General features: G+C 46.2%; 1 protein-coding gene across 2 annotated transcripts in view; it reads right to left on the bottom strand.

Moving 5' to 3' along the window:
* Positions 1–13067, bottom strand: part of TMEM243 (transmembrane protein 243) — a 47314-nt gene extending 34247 nt beyond the window's left edge. Inside the window, exon 1 of one of the 2 annotated variants that reach the window (XM_040343428.1) lies at positions 12918–13067. The gene's annotated coding sequence lies outside the window, so the exon portion shown is untranslated. The remainder of the gene's footprint in view (positions 1–12917) is intronic. The other variant, XM_040343427.1, reaches the window with a different exon arrangement.
* Between the last annotated feature and the right edge of the window lie 1681 nt (positions 13068–14748).

Raw genomic sequence — 14748 nt, 5'->3', positions numbered from 1 at the left:
TGCAACAAAACTGGTTCTCTTTCATGTAATCCCCACAGCACCTTTGTTATAAGACATTTTAACATGGAACTTGACCCAAAAGGTTCAGAAAGTTCTGCTTTCTCTCCCCCTCTAACTTTTGGATTTTTTTAGTTTTTTTTTGAACGGGAGTGGGTACCTGGTTTTGACAGGTACCCACTCCCATTTCTTTTCAGACCACCTAGGTCAGTGGTTCTCAACCTTCTAGTGCCGTGACCCCTTGATAAATTTCCCAAGTTGTGGGGACCCCTAACAGTAAAATTATTTTCATAACGTGGGTTGAAAGCACCCAAGGCAAGACTAGTAATTTGCGCCCCTAACCCGGACATTTAGCGCTCCCTGAGTGCCTTACAGTATTAAAACCCCTTATAGTACATTTTAGGATGTACCACTCTTTCTCTTTGTTCTCCTTTCTTTCCCTTTTATCTCTCTCTATCCTAATTCCTTGTTTTTTTCCCCCCATCTTTCCCTCTGTCTTTCTTGCTCTCCCTTTTTCTTTGTTCCTCCCCCTCTTATCTCCCTTCCTGGGAGAACAGTGCAGGCCTCAGGAACAGCCCAGGATTTGGTGACCCCTGGCAAATCATAATGTGACCCCCAAGTTGAGAACCACTGACCTAGGTGATCTGAGTGGAAGTTCACCCCCGTGCCCACAGCCTCTTAGCACACATCACAGGTCCCATGGGACCATTCACACAGCACAGCGTAGCCCACGCATGGGCAGTGAGAAGCCAGCTGTGGAACCACAAGAAGTCATAGCTGGTTCCACACAGTTAGCATGGAGGCACTGGGTACCGCCGAAGAACCAGGTGGGGACAGTGCTGGATCCCTGGCCAGTTAAGTGTTCTTTTAATTAAAGTCAGCAGCTACAGAATTTGTAGCTGCTTTTTTTTGGAGGTTGGCAAAACTAGCAGGGGTGCAGTGCATCCTAGTTCACCATTTTAGGGCCAGGGATTATTTTCTGGTTCTCGGTTCCATAGACTTAAATGGTTTAAAGAGGTGTATTGAAAAAATGCAAAACGCACCAGCAATATGCAAACTGCACAAGTGTGAATCAGGCCTTGGGCAAGATTTCTATTTAGGAGCCTCTCACCAAAAAAAAAAAAAAAAAAAAGCCAAAATTCTGATTTGTATCTTCGAGCAGACTTCTGGGAAAAAAAATATATAAAATAAAATCAGTAGGCTAATCACACAAGCAAGAAAAAACATTTTCAAGGGGTGTTCTGTACAGCAACACCTCTGGGTTGCCATATTGCATTTTACAGAAAATGACAGAGCTGCATTATGAAAGGGAAAGGAAATGTTTAAAGTGGAGTGCCACCCAAAAGTGGAACTTGCGCTTTAAGGAATCCAGACGGGTATCTAGTTTTCACAGATAACCAGTTCCTACTTGCGCTCCAGGCCACCTGGCGGCTCCTTCCTCCTAGCAATCTTCTGGAATACGTCAGGGGTCCCAGAAGATTGCCTGGCCACTCAGATAATGCCGTGCACACAGCTGTGAAGCCGCAAGCTGTCATAGCCGGGTGCACACAGTAGTAATGCCGGCGCTGCGGAGAGGAGCAAGGGTTTGGAGAGCCGCATCGCTGGACTATGGGACAGGTAGTCTTTATTAAAAGTCAGCAGCTACACTTTTTGTAGCTACTGACTTTTAATAAACACAATAACGGGTGGAACTCCACTTTAAGAACAATTACAAAAGAACTTGTGGTGTAGCTGTATACACTATATTTTTATTTGCCAATTTTTTTCCCCATAAGTGGAGTTACCCTTTAAGTGTGCATTATCGGTACTGAGCTCAGGCAAATACATGTGGCACAGTGTAGGCAATTTTATCTTTCCAGGAGCATTTTCTGATTGCTGCGAGCCTGTGTGGCAACCCTGGATGTAAAGCATCCATACCCAGGCTCTATCACAGGCACCGATTAAATGCAATAAGTGCCGGCCATTGATTCGCACTCAAAATACTTCTGAGCCCCTCATCCCTTTCAGACTCCATACTATTACTTGGTGTATGAATACCTGTTATTATTTGGAATAGTTTGTGGGAACTGGTGAGGAAAAGCCTACGTAAAAAGGTGTGTATGTTATCTGTGTATTGTCAGCGTTGCTCCTTCAGTAGGTGAGAGCGGTGTCGGCATACATGGATCCACTTTGTGCTGTAAGCGCAAGTGACAGGTACAGCTGCAGATCACCGGACTGCATCACAACAAAGAGCGCTTCCAGAGTCAAATCCCCAGTGAAAGCACAGCGGGCCCCCTTCCCCCTAGAGACCTTGTGATGGAGTTGATTATTTTGTGTTTATGTTCTCTCTCTCTCTTCTAACCACTCATATTGTTCTTCTTTATTATTAATTTCTTTCATGTTGCGATGTGTAAATATATATATATATATATATATATATATATATATATATATATATATATATATATATATATATATATATATATATATATATATATATATATATATATATATATATATATATATATTATATAGTGGTCTTGTAACCAGCCAGCAGTACGATTCCTTACTCAAAAATGACTAACAGATAAATGAGAAACAGATGTTTCCTTCACTACTCCTCCCTCCGAGCAAAAGAAAATGGCCCCCATGTCCTGGAATGCGAAGCCTCGTGGTCAAGAACAGATGTAATAAGGGAACACCATATGTGGATGAACCAATCAGATGCACCCATATGTGATGACGTTTGCTTATGTCACTTTGGCTATAAAAGCTGTAACTTGAATAAAGGGTTTCCTGTTGGAGTTGATAATGGAGACTGAAGCAGTTTAATTTCTTATACATGCATGTATGCTCACATCACATCATCATGAATTTGGCTCAGCGGCAGAATAGAACATGTATCCTGGAATTGGACCAGGGAAAAAATCTATTAAAACCTGTGTACTGCACACTATAGAGGCACGCTAGTGACACCTTCCATCCTCCGAGAATAGCACAAAAGATCAGTTGCATCAAGTTATTACATTTAGGCCCCTTTCACACTGAGGCGTTTTTTAGGTGGTATAGCGCTAAAAATATCGCCTAAATACCGCCTGAAAAACTCCCGCCCAGCATTCTCAATGTGAAAGCCCGAGGGCTTTCACACTGAGGCGATGCGCTGGCAGAAGAGAAAAAAAAAATCTCCTGCAAGCAGCATCTTTGGAGAGGTGAGAGGAGCGCTGTGTATATCACTCCTTCCCATTTAAAACAATGGGAAACCGCGGTAATACCGCCTGCAATGCGCCTCTGCAGAGGCGCATTGCGGGCGGTATTAACCCTTTTTCGGCCGCTAGCGGGGGTTAATATTGCACCAATTCTGACGATATAGCGCCGCTATTTTTAGCGGCGCTATACCGCCACTGCACCTTCACTGCCCCGTGTGAAAGGGGCCTTAAAATGCGTTACTAAACCCAGGACCCTGCATTCACTATATCTGGTCTCCCACGGTACACAGAAATGCAAATATTTTAGTAAATATAAACGGCCAAGTACCTTTTCTCATCAGCAGTATATAGCAGTCTTGTGACTTCTATAAGTGTCTGGTTAAAGCTTGGAGGAGTTTTACTTCTACTCTGACTGCCCAGGACCCCTGACCCTCTGTCTGGACAGTGCTGATTGGCCCTGTGCTGATCATATGCACCCCCCACAAAAGAAAAAAAAGCTCTCTAGCAATACACGTCAAACTGAGCATGTGCAGAGTGACTCCAAAGGCTTTGTCTCATCAGGAGATGAATTGGGGACAGTGCAAGAAGAGGCAGATCAGCGAAGACAGGATCAGCCTTTTTACACAATATGGAGGATTAACCCCTTAGGTTCTACAGTGGGTATAACAAGCAATACTTTAGGCCAAGGGTTCTCAACCTCAATCCTCAAATACCCCCAACAGGCCATGTTTGCAGGTTTTCCTTCATCTTGCACGGGTGTTTTAAGCAGAGTTAAAGCGGAAGTAAACCCATCGATTTAACAGTTTCAAAAAGCAGTTGCATTTCCGGCATGCCGGGATTGCTAACTGTCCCATTGGTCGTGCTCTCAACCAAACTGTCAAACCATCCAATGGCTGGTGTCATAACTGATCACATGTGCAGCACCATGGCAGTTGAAGATTAAATATAGGCCAAGATGGCAGCTTCCTTGGCTGAAAAGGATAGGTGGGTTTACTTCCACTTTAATAGCTTGGTATTTTGGACAACTATTTTATATAAGAGAAATTCCCAAAACATGGCCTGTTGGGGGAACTTGAGAACTGAGGCAGAGGATCACTGCTTTAGGCAATCAACAATTTAAGCGATTGTGAGGTCACAACTGGTCAATAAACTGACAGCTTCATTAGACAGGACAAAAAAGGTGAAATCTCTCCATGAGGGATGCAAATAGCCATATAAAGCAGGGGAAACCTTTGCTTCTCGACCCAAAGAGAAATAAAACAATGTGGTCGGGAATGATTATCCTGGTGACCGGTTCTGTTGGATGACCGGATGTGCTGAATGGCTCAATAAACTCTAGTACTGAAGCAACATTTCCCCCACATTCTCCCCTTTCCACAAGCAGAGAACTTTGTCATTTCTAGTATAAAAGGGGAACTACTGAACTCTGGATGCTCTGCAAAATAAGAACAGAGGCCAAAGGTCTAGTCACTGCCATTGTCTGCGGGTTCCCTGCTGCTGGTCCCCAAGGGCTCTCTCGCACTGTTGGTGTCCTCTGAAGAGCAATTCACGTTTGGATCATTTTTAAGAAGGCATTTGACAGGCGGCGGGGAGGAGTTCTAGCTTCTCTTTACCCCCCGAATTAAGTCCCATACACAGGATTAGATTTTCTGCAGATTTACCAAAACCATGTAGTGCAATGGCCTGCCTGATTGCATACAAATTGAAACTCTAAGGCCCCATACACACGAGAGGATTTATCCGCAGATACGGTCCAGCGGACCGTTTCCACGGATAAATCCTCTCAAAGATTTCCGCAGATTTCGATGCGATGGAGTGTACACACCATCGCATTGAAATCCGCGCGGAAATCCTCTGCCGATGACGTGTCGCGCCGTCGCCGCGATTATGACGCGGCGACGGGCGCGACGCTGTCATATAAGGAATTCCACGCATGCGTCAAATCATTACGACGCGTGCGGGGAATCCCTTTGGACGGATGGATCCGGTGAGTCTGTACAGACGAGCGGATCCATCCGTTGGGATGGATTCCAGCAGATGGATTTGTTGTGCATCACAGCAAATATCCGATCTGCTGGAATCCATCCCAGAGGAGATTTCTCAGCGGAAACAGATCCGCTGGCGTGTACACACCATAGGATCTATCCGCAGAAACCCATTTGCTGGGATTTATCTGCGGATGGATTCTATCGTGTGTACGGGGCCTTAGTCTGTACAGACTCACCGGATCCATCCGTCCAAAGGGATTCCCCGCACGCGTCGTAATGATTTGACGCATGCGTGGAATTCCTTATATGACAGCGTCGCGCCCGTCGCCGCGTCATAATCGCGGCGACACGTCATCGCCAGAGGATTTCGGCGCGGATTTCAATGCGATGGTGTGTACACGCCATCGCATAGAAATCTGCTGAAATCCTCGAGAGGATTTATCTGCGGATACGGTCCGCTGGACCGTATCCGCGGATAAATCCTCTCGTGTGTATGGGGCCTTAAGGTTTGACCTCATATTATATGTTTTTGGTAAATCTGAAGACAAGAATCTACAGAAAATCTAATAGTGTGTATGGGGTCTTAAAGTGATTTTAAACGATCTCCTTGTAAAAACAACCCATATAATTTAACCACTTAAAGCGGGGTTTCACCCAAAAGTGGAATGTCCGCTTTAATCACTCCTTGCCCCATTACATGCCACATTTGGCATGTAGCTTTTCTTTTTTTTTTTTTTTGAGGGGGGGGCAGGTACCTAGCTCTCACTTCCTTCCCTCGTTCCCTAGGCGACTCCTCCTCTCCCCCTCCCTCTCTGCAATCTTCTGGGACATGTCATAGGTCACAGAAGATTGCCTGGCCACAGAGAGTGCAGCGCGCGGCCAGCCAGGTACCCACACTTGTAATGCCGGCATCGCTGGACCGTGGGACAGGAGAGTGTCCGTTTATTAAAAGTCAGCAGCTACACTGCTGGGGGAGGGCAGACTGCAAAAGCACTATGATGGGGGGTGGCTGTGATTGCTAGGGGCACTATAATCATTACAGAGCAGTCCCATTTACAGTGATGTAAAAGGGGGGGGTGTGAGGGCTGTGATGTAAGAGGGAGGGGGGGGCTGTGATGTAAAAGGGGGGGGGAAGAGGGCTGTGATGTAAAAGGGGGGGGGAGAAAAGAAGGCTGTGATGTAAAAGGGGGGGGGAGAAAAGAAGGCTGTGATGTAAAAGGGGGGGGGGAGAAAAGAAGGCTGTGATGTAAAAGGGGGGGGGGAGAAAAGAGGGCCGTGATGTAAAAGGGGGGGGGGAGAAAAGAGGGCCGTGATGTAAAAGGGGGGGGGGAGAAAAGAGGGCCGTGATGTAAAAGGGGGGGGGGGAGAAAAGAGGGCCGTGATGTAAAAGGGGGGGGGAGAAAAGAGGGCCGTGATGTAAAAGGCGGGGGGAGAAAAGAGGGCCGTGATGTAAAAGGGCCGTGATGTAAAAGGGGGGGGGAGAAAAGAGGGCCGTGATGTAAAAGGGGGGGAGAAAAAAGGGCCGTGATGTAAAAGGGGGGGGGGGGGGGAGAGGGCCGTGATGTAAAAGGGGGGGGGGGGAGAGGGCCGTGATGTAAAAGGGGGGGGAGAGGGCTGTAATGTAAAAAAAGGGGGGGGAGAGGGGCTGTGATGTAAAAAAAGGGGGGGGAGGGGCTGTGATGTAAAAAAGGGGGGGAGAGGGCTGTGATGTAAAAAAGGGGGGGGAGAGGGCTGTGATGTAAAAAAAGGGGGGAGAGGGCTGTGATGTAAAAAAAGGGGGGAGAGGGCTGCGATGTAAAAAAAGGGGGAAGGCTGTGATGTAAAGGGGAACTAAGGACAGACTCCGTGAATAGCCCCTCCCCAGTCCCTGGGATAATTGGCTTCCGTGAAACCGGTACCTAATGCCAAAAAGTTTGGGGACTTTGGCACTAGAGAGAAGTTGATCTAATGATCGGCTTCTCTTGAAGAGGAATGTTGGAAAGTTTTCATCCAATCAGCACTGCAGCCAGTTGGTTGCAGTGCTGATCAGTGTATTCTGATAGTAGAGAAGTCCCCACTGTCAGAATACAATAGCGCAGAGGACAAGATTCCTCCATTGTGTGGATGGGGGAATTTGTTTTGTTTTTGTACCTCCCTGGCTGATCAAAAATAAATATAAAAAAAAAAAAAGGGAAGGAGAGGAGGGATCCATCTATGGGCAGCTTATTACAAAACAGCCAGCACATCAACTGCAGATCCAGGAAAAAGATTTTGACACTTAACATTAGTGAATATGAAACAAACGATGAATCGGGAGATGAAAGTTCAGGTAAAGGTCAGAACTATGACAACCGACAACTCATCCAACCACGCCGCACAGTCATCTGAACTACTGCGAATAGAGGCACTGTAATAATCTAATAATAAGAAGATGAAACAGCAGCACACCAAAGGCCTCATTCACACAGGGCGCTGTACATCACATGCAGGGACATCCAGGTGTTCTGTGTATCCTAATACAGGCAGGGCTGTGGAGTCGGTAGATAAATGTATCTGACTCCTCAGTTTTATGTACTTCCGACTCCGACTCCTCTGTATTAATATGCGAATGTATTTTATACATTCCTTGAGGGAAAAAAACGCAACCTACCACAGGACTACTGGCTGGAAAGCCAACAGTCTACTGTATTGCACAGTTTAAGCAAAAGACAAACACAATGAAAACAAAGTTTTATAAAAAAAAATGTATTAATCAATCAAGTGGCTGGATAGTAGCAGCAGGCATAAACATCAGGAACAGGATCTTTACCAGTTCAAAAATACAAACCACATTATTTGGTTGTTTTAGAACAAAAACAAAACTTATCTATAATGAACCAAAAACAAAATCTGTAAAACCTAGAAATGGTTTATATTAATCTTGAAATGTAGTTATAGGCTTAGCAAATGCAAATCAATTCAATGTAGAGTTCTAAGGAAGAGAATTGCCTCTGCCAGATCCTCTTTCATAGAAGCTCTTAAAGCGGTTCTCCACCCTAAAGTGGAGTCCCGCTGATCGGAACCCTCCCCCCCTCCGGTGTCACATTTGACACCTTTCAGGGGGGAGGGGGTGCAGATACCTGTCTAAAGACAGGTATTTGCACCCACTTCCGGCCACACGCTACGGGCAAAAGACTGGTTTTTCTGACTTCCCGTCTGTCGCCCGTTGTGTGCTGGGAACACTCGGCTCCCAGCACACAGCGTGTGAGCCAATCGGCGGGCGCAGCGCGACTCGCGCATGCGCCGTAGGGAACCGGGCAGTGAAGCCGCAGCGCTTCACTTCCTGGTTCCCTCAGCGTGGATGGCGGGGGGGAGCAGCAGAGAGACGAGCGATCGCTCGTCCTCTGCTGCGATCGTCGCTGGACTCCAGGACAGGTAAGTGTCCTTATATTAAAAGTCAGCAGCTGCAGTATTTGTAGCTGCTGGCTTTTAATATTTTTTTCCCATGGCACATCCGCTTTAAGTCAGACTTTATTATTTTTAGGGCTGAAAATAATCTTTCGACACTGACTTGGGTGGGTGGCATTGCAGTAACTATTCTGGCCACATCACTAACGATCTCTGGATAAACAAGGATGGCTTCTTCAACAGTAAGTTTTGATGAGCGATCATACTTTTCAACTTCTTTTAGTGCTTTATAAAACTCCTGTTGGAATTTTTTTATTTGGACACTTACTGGTTCTCTAACATGCGCTCCCTGTAAAAGCAGAACACAACACTATGGAAAGTATAAGTATTGCAGCTCCCAATTGTGCGTTGTGTGCCATATAGTGAAGCACATGAAAAGCATGCTTCTTCACGGTCACTTAACGTGTTCGTTTTGCGGTTACGTGAGGCACTGCATGCATTGGTCTTTATTCTTACAGTAGAGAAGTCATTAATTATAACTTTTTGTGAATTGGGACATTTAAACTTGCTTTTTTTTTTTTTTTATTCCAATCTAAATTTAGTAGGAGTCGGAGTCGGTGCATTGTTTGCCGACTCCGACTCCAGGTACCCAAAATTTCCCCCGACTCCGACTCCACAGCCCTGAATACAGGCAGTCCTATTGATGTCACTATGGACACAGCCGCTTCTCTCTATGGGACATCCACACGGGTATACAGCCCTGAACACAGACTGTGCGAGTAAGGATGAGCTCCGGCGTGTTCGCACACTTCACGTGCAGGAAGTCGGCACGGCACTGTGCCAATCACAGGCAAGGAGACATTTCCTGATCTCTGCAGCCGCGCATCGGGACAATGTCTCCCTGCCTGCGATTAGCGCAGCGGCGTGCCGACTTCCTGGCAGGCTCTGCACGTGGAGTGTGCGAACACACCAGAGCTCATCCCTGTGTGCGAGTTTGGGGACCGGCATGAATGTCAAATAACCAGCAATGTGTCTGTGCAGCCGCTGAATCTTGTTCGTGTCAGTTGGAACTACCTGCATGGGGATGCAGGGAATCATGACCCTCACACCCTACTATAGTACACTCAGGGCCGCCATCAGGGGGGGTACAGGCAGTACACCTGTAAGGTGCCCGGATGGCATCCCTCCTTTTTTTTTTCCGCTAGCACCCAAAGCCCCCCCGAACTCTAAGGGATCGCAACCCCCTTATATTTTATTGTTCGTCAGCAACCAAAGTCCCCCCCCCCCGACCTTAATTTGCGGCACCCCCCCCCCCCTCCCCATGGTTCTCTGCTCCAGGGGGGCCAGACCCATGCCTGAAGCTGTTTAAGGGGCCCCAAAATTGTTACTAAATGACATGGAGGCTGGGTTCACACTGATATTTTTAAGCTCCCACATTTCGCCATTCATTCCTATGGGACCAATTTCGCCAAAAAAACAACGATATTTCGTGAACCATTCAGCGAAACATTCCACAAAGCAATAGCACACCAATCGGGAACAATCTATGTACTGTAAAAGCTGTGGGAGGAGTTAGGGTGGTAAATTTGGCTATAATAATAATAAATGTGAAACTAGAAAATGCATTTCCTGCAGAAAATGCGTGGGAATGCTGAATTGCTAAAGCCAACTGGATGAATAGCTTAACCACTTAAGGACCGCCTCCTGCACATATACGTCATTAGAATGGCACTGCTGGGCACAAGCACGTACAGGTACGTCCTCTAAGTGCCCAGCCGTGGGCGCGTGCCGCGACCCGGTCCGAAGCTCCGTGACCCGATCGCCACTGGAGTCCCACGATCGGTCCCACGGAGCTTTAGAATGGGGAGAGCCGTGTGTAAACACAGCTTCCCCGTTCTTCACTGTGGCGCCGTCATTGATCGTGTGATCCCTTTTATAGGGAAACACAATCAATGACGTCACACCTACAGCCACACCCCCCTACAGTTAGAAACACAGATGAGGTCATACATAACCCCATCAGCGCCCCCTTGTGGTTTAACTTCCAAACTGCAATTGTCATTTTCACAGTAAACAATGCATTTTTAATGCATTTTTTGCTGTGAAAATGACAATGGTCCCAAAAATGTGTCAAAATTGTCCGCCATAATGTCGCAGTCACGAAAAAAACAAACAAAAAAAAAAACGCTGATCGCCGCCATTAGTAGTAAAAAATATAAAAATGTATAAAAAAAATGCAATAAAATTATCCCCTGTTTTGTAAACGCTATAAATTTTGCGCAAACCAATCGATAAACGCTTATTGCGATTTTTTTTACCAAAAATAGGAAGAAGAAGAATACGTATCGGCCTAAACTGAGGAAAACTATATATATATATATATATATATATATATATATATATATATATATATATATATATATATATATATATATATATATATATATATATATATATATATATATATATATTTTTTGGGGGGGGGGATATTTATTACAGCAAAAAGTAAAAAATATAAATTTTTTTCAAAATTGTCGCTCTATTTTTGTTTACAACGCAAAAAATAAAAACCGCAGAGGTGATTAAATACCACCAAAATAAAGCTCTATTTATGGGGAAAAAAAAAAATGCCAATTTTGTTTGGGAGCCACGACCGCGCAATTGTCAGTTAAAGCGACGCAGTGCCGAATCGCAAAAACTGGCCAGGTCTTTTAGCTGCCTAAAGGTCCGGGTCTTAAGTGGTTAAATCCGTAAGTAAAAAGTAAGTAAAAAGTTGAAGAAGTGAGAATCAGCATGTTTTTAAAAGTAATTACCTTTTGCAGGAGCTGCCCCATAAAAAGGTCTACCATCAAAACTGCCCCATCAAAAGCCTACATCATATTACCACCATCATATTGCCCCCCCCCCTCAATCAAAAACTGCCACCCATCCCATTTCCCCGTCAAAAACTGCCATCCATCCTATTTCCCATCAAAAACGGCCCCCGCCAAAAACTGCCCCCATCCTATTCCCCAATCAAAAACTGCCCCCCATCCTATTGCCCTATCAAAAACTGCCCCCATCCTATTGCCCCCATGAAAAATTGCCCCCCATCAAAAACTGCCCCCACCCTATTGCCCCATCAAAATTGCGCCTTTCACAAGTGTGATTTGGGGCAATTTTTAGCAGAAAGTGAAATTTGGAGCAAAAAGTGTGATTTGGGGTATTTTTTGGGCAAAAAGTGTATGCACTGTGTTTATTATGTTTTAACCGTGTATTTATACCACGTCAAATCCACTTCTCTGCGCACATTTTTCTCGGAGTGTGGGAGGAAACCGGAGTAAACCCACGCAGACACAGGGAGAACCATGCAAACTCCAGGCAGAGGAGATGGAATCTGGTCCGGGTCCAGGTTTGAACCTGTGACATTGTTGCTGCCAGGTGAGGGAGTTACCCACTACATTGTACTGTGGATGTATTATTGTATTGGGGGAATATGTATCTGTGTGTGTGTGATCTCCCCGATCACTGTGTGTGTGTGTGCGTGTGTGTGTGTGTGTGTGTGTGTGTGTGTGTGTGTGATCTCCCCGATCACTGTGTGTGTGTGTAGTGTGTGTGATCTCCCCGATCACTGTGTGTGTGTGTGTGTGTGTGTGTGTGTGTGTGTGTGTGTGATCTCCCCGATCACTGTGTGTGTGTGTGATCTCCCCGATCACTGTGTGTGTAGTGTGATCTCCCAGATCACTGTGTGTGTAGTGTGATCTCCCAGATCACTGTGTGTGTAGTGTGATCTCCCAGATCACTGTGTGTGTAGTGTGATCTCCCAGATCACTGTGTGTGTAGTGTGATCTCCCAGATCACTGTGTGTGTGTGTGTGTGTGTGTGTGTGTGTGTGTGTGTAATGTGATCTCCCCGATGTGTGTGTGTGTGTAGTGTGATCTCCCCGATGTGTGTGTAGTGTGATCTCCCCGATGTGTGTGTGTGTAGTGTGATCTCCCCGATGTGTGTGATTGTGTGTGTGTGTGTGATCTCCCCGATCATATGTGTCAATATAAAGAATCACTAATGACCCATCAGTGATAAAACCTGGCCGGAGATTTAACCCTTCACTGCTCTAGCCATGCTAATAGAGACACATTGTGTGTTAGATGGAGAGATATATCTATACATAACACACACACACAGAATGTGACCTGACAGGGTGTAGAAATGAGTTTCCAGCCATGGAGGGTCCCATCAGACATGTCCAGGTTCAGGTTGTACTAGGATGGGGGGAAATGAGTGTCAGGGTGCAGAGAGATCGCCGATCACTAGGAGATCGCACACCGCATGCCCCGATCTCAGCCAGATACACACTGATCCCTATCATGGGGAAACACACCCCTCCCCCATCATCTCTCACCTGGATCATCCCGACTTCAACACGAGAGCCACCATCAGCTGTCACCCCGACTTCATGACATAGTTACCCGGACTACAGCCACCAGTACAACGCTCTAAGGAGGCAGTGACAGCTGGGTAATCTGCACATGCGCAGGAACATCTCTCATCTCCTACCGTATTAGCTGGCTGCTTTGATTGACACGCCCCCTTACGTTCACGTCGCGGGATTGATGAGCCGAGATGAGTGGAGATGGCTGACTAGAGGAGGAGGGGCTGCCCACACTACGTCTACCTACACTCTACACCTACCTACCTACATACACTACGCCTACCTACACTCTACACTACACCTACCTACCTACACCACAGTACACCTACCTACCACAACACTACACCTACCTACACTCTACACTACACCTACCTACACTACGCCTACCTACACTCTACACCTACCTACACTACACCACGCCTACCTACACACTACACCTACCTACACTACACCTACCTACACTACACCTACCCACACTACACTACACCTACCTACATTCTACACTACACTACGCCTACCTACACACTACACCTACCCACACTACACCTACCCACACTACACCTACCTACACTCTACACTACACCACGCCTACCTACACACTACACCTAGCTACACTACACCTACCCACACTACACCTACCTACCTACACTACACTACACCTACCTACACTCAACACCACGCCTACCTACACACTACACCTAGCTACACTACACCTACCCACACTACACCTACCTACACTCTACACTACACCACGCCTACCTACACACTACACCTAGCTACACTACACCTACCCACACTACACCTACCTACCTACACTACACTACACCTACCTACACTCAACACCACGCCTACCTACACACTACACCTAGCTACACTACACCTACCCACACTACACCTACCTACCTACACTACACTACACCTACCTACACTCTACGCCACGCCTACCTACACACTACACCTAGCTACACTACACCTACCCACACTACACCTACCCACACTACACCTACCCACACTACACCTACCTACCTACACTACACTACACCTACCCACACTACACCTACCTACCTACACTACACCTACCAAAACTACACCTACCCACACTACACCTACCCACACTACACCTACCCACACTACACCTACCTACCTACACTACACTACACCTACCCACACTACACCTAACTACCTACACTACACCTACCAAAACTACACCTACTCACACTACACCTACCTACACTCTACACACTACACCTACCTACCTACACCTACCCACACTACACCTACCTACCCACCTACCTACCTACACTACACCTACCCACGCTACACCTACCTACCCTACCCACACTACACCTACCCACCTACCTACACTACACCTACCCACACTACACCTACCTACCTACACTACACCTACCTACACTACACCTACCCACGCCACACCTACCTATACAGCACTACACCTACCTGCCAAAGTTGAGGGGTGGAATGTGGCTGTTACTGGCTTATCTCCAGTATTTTTCTAGTTCCCCAAACTTCCCCTGTCCTGAGTGATAACTGAGGGCTGCTATTGCTGTCAGTAGTAATAATAAGGGGATTGCTGGAACAAGAATGCAGCAAAAGAAGTGACAATTCCTTTTCTTTTATAAAAAAAGTTTTATTTGCAAAGTAAATCAAGCAGACCGATGAGGTAAACAATGCGGTGGCGACATTAACCAAACAGGAAGAAAAAGTGAGAATGCTAAAAGTTCTAGCATCTACAAACTATGGGATATTTTTATGGCATTTTTATTTTTTTACTAGTAATGGC

This window comes from Rana temporaria, chromosome 3, assembly GCF_905171775.1.
Source record: "Rana temporaria chromosome 3, aRanTem1.1, whole genome shotgun sequence".
Lineage (NCBI taxonomy): Eukaryota > Metazoa > Chordata > Amphibia > Anura > Ranidae > Rana > Rana temporaria.
This window is presented reverse-complemented; position numbering and strand designations above follow the sequence as displayed.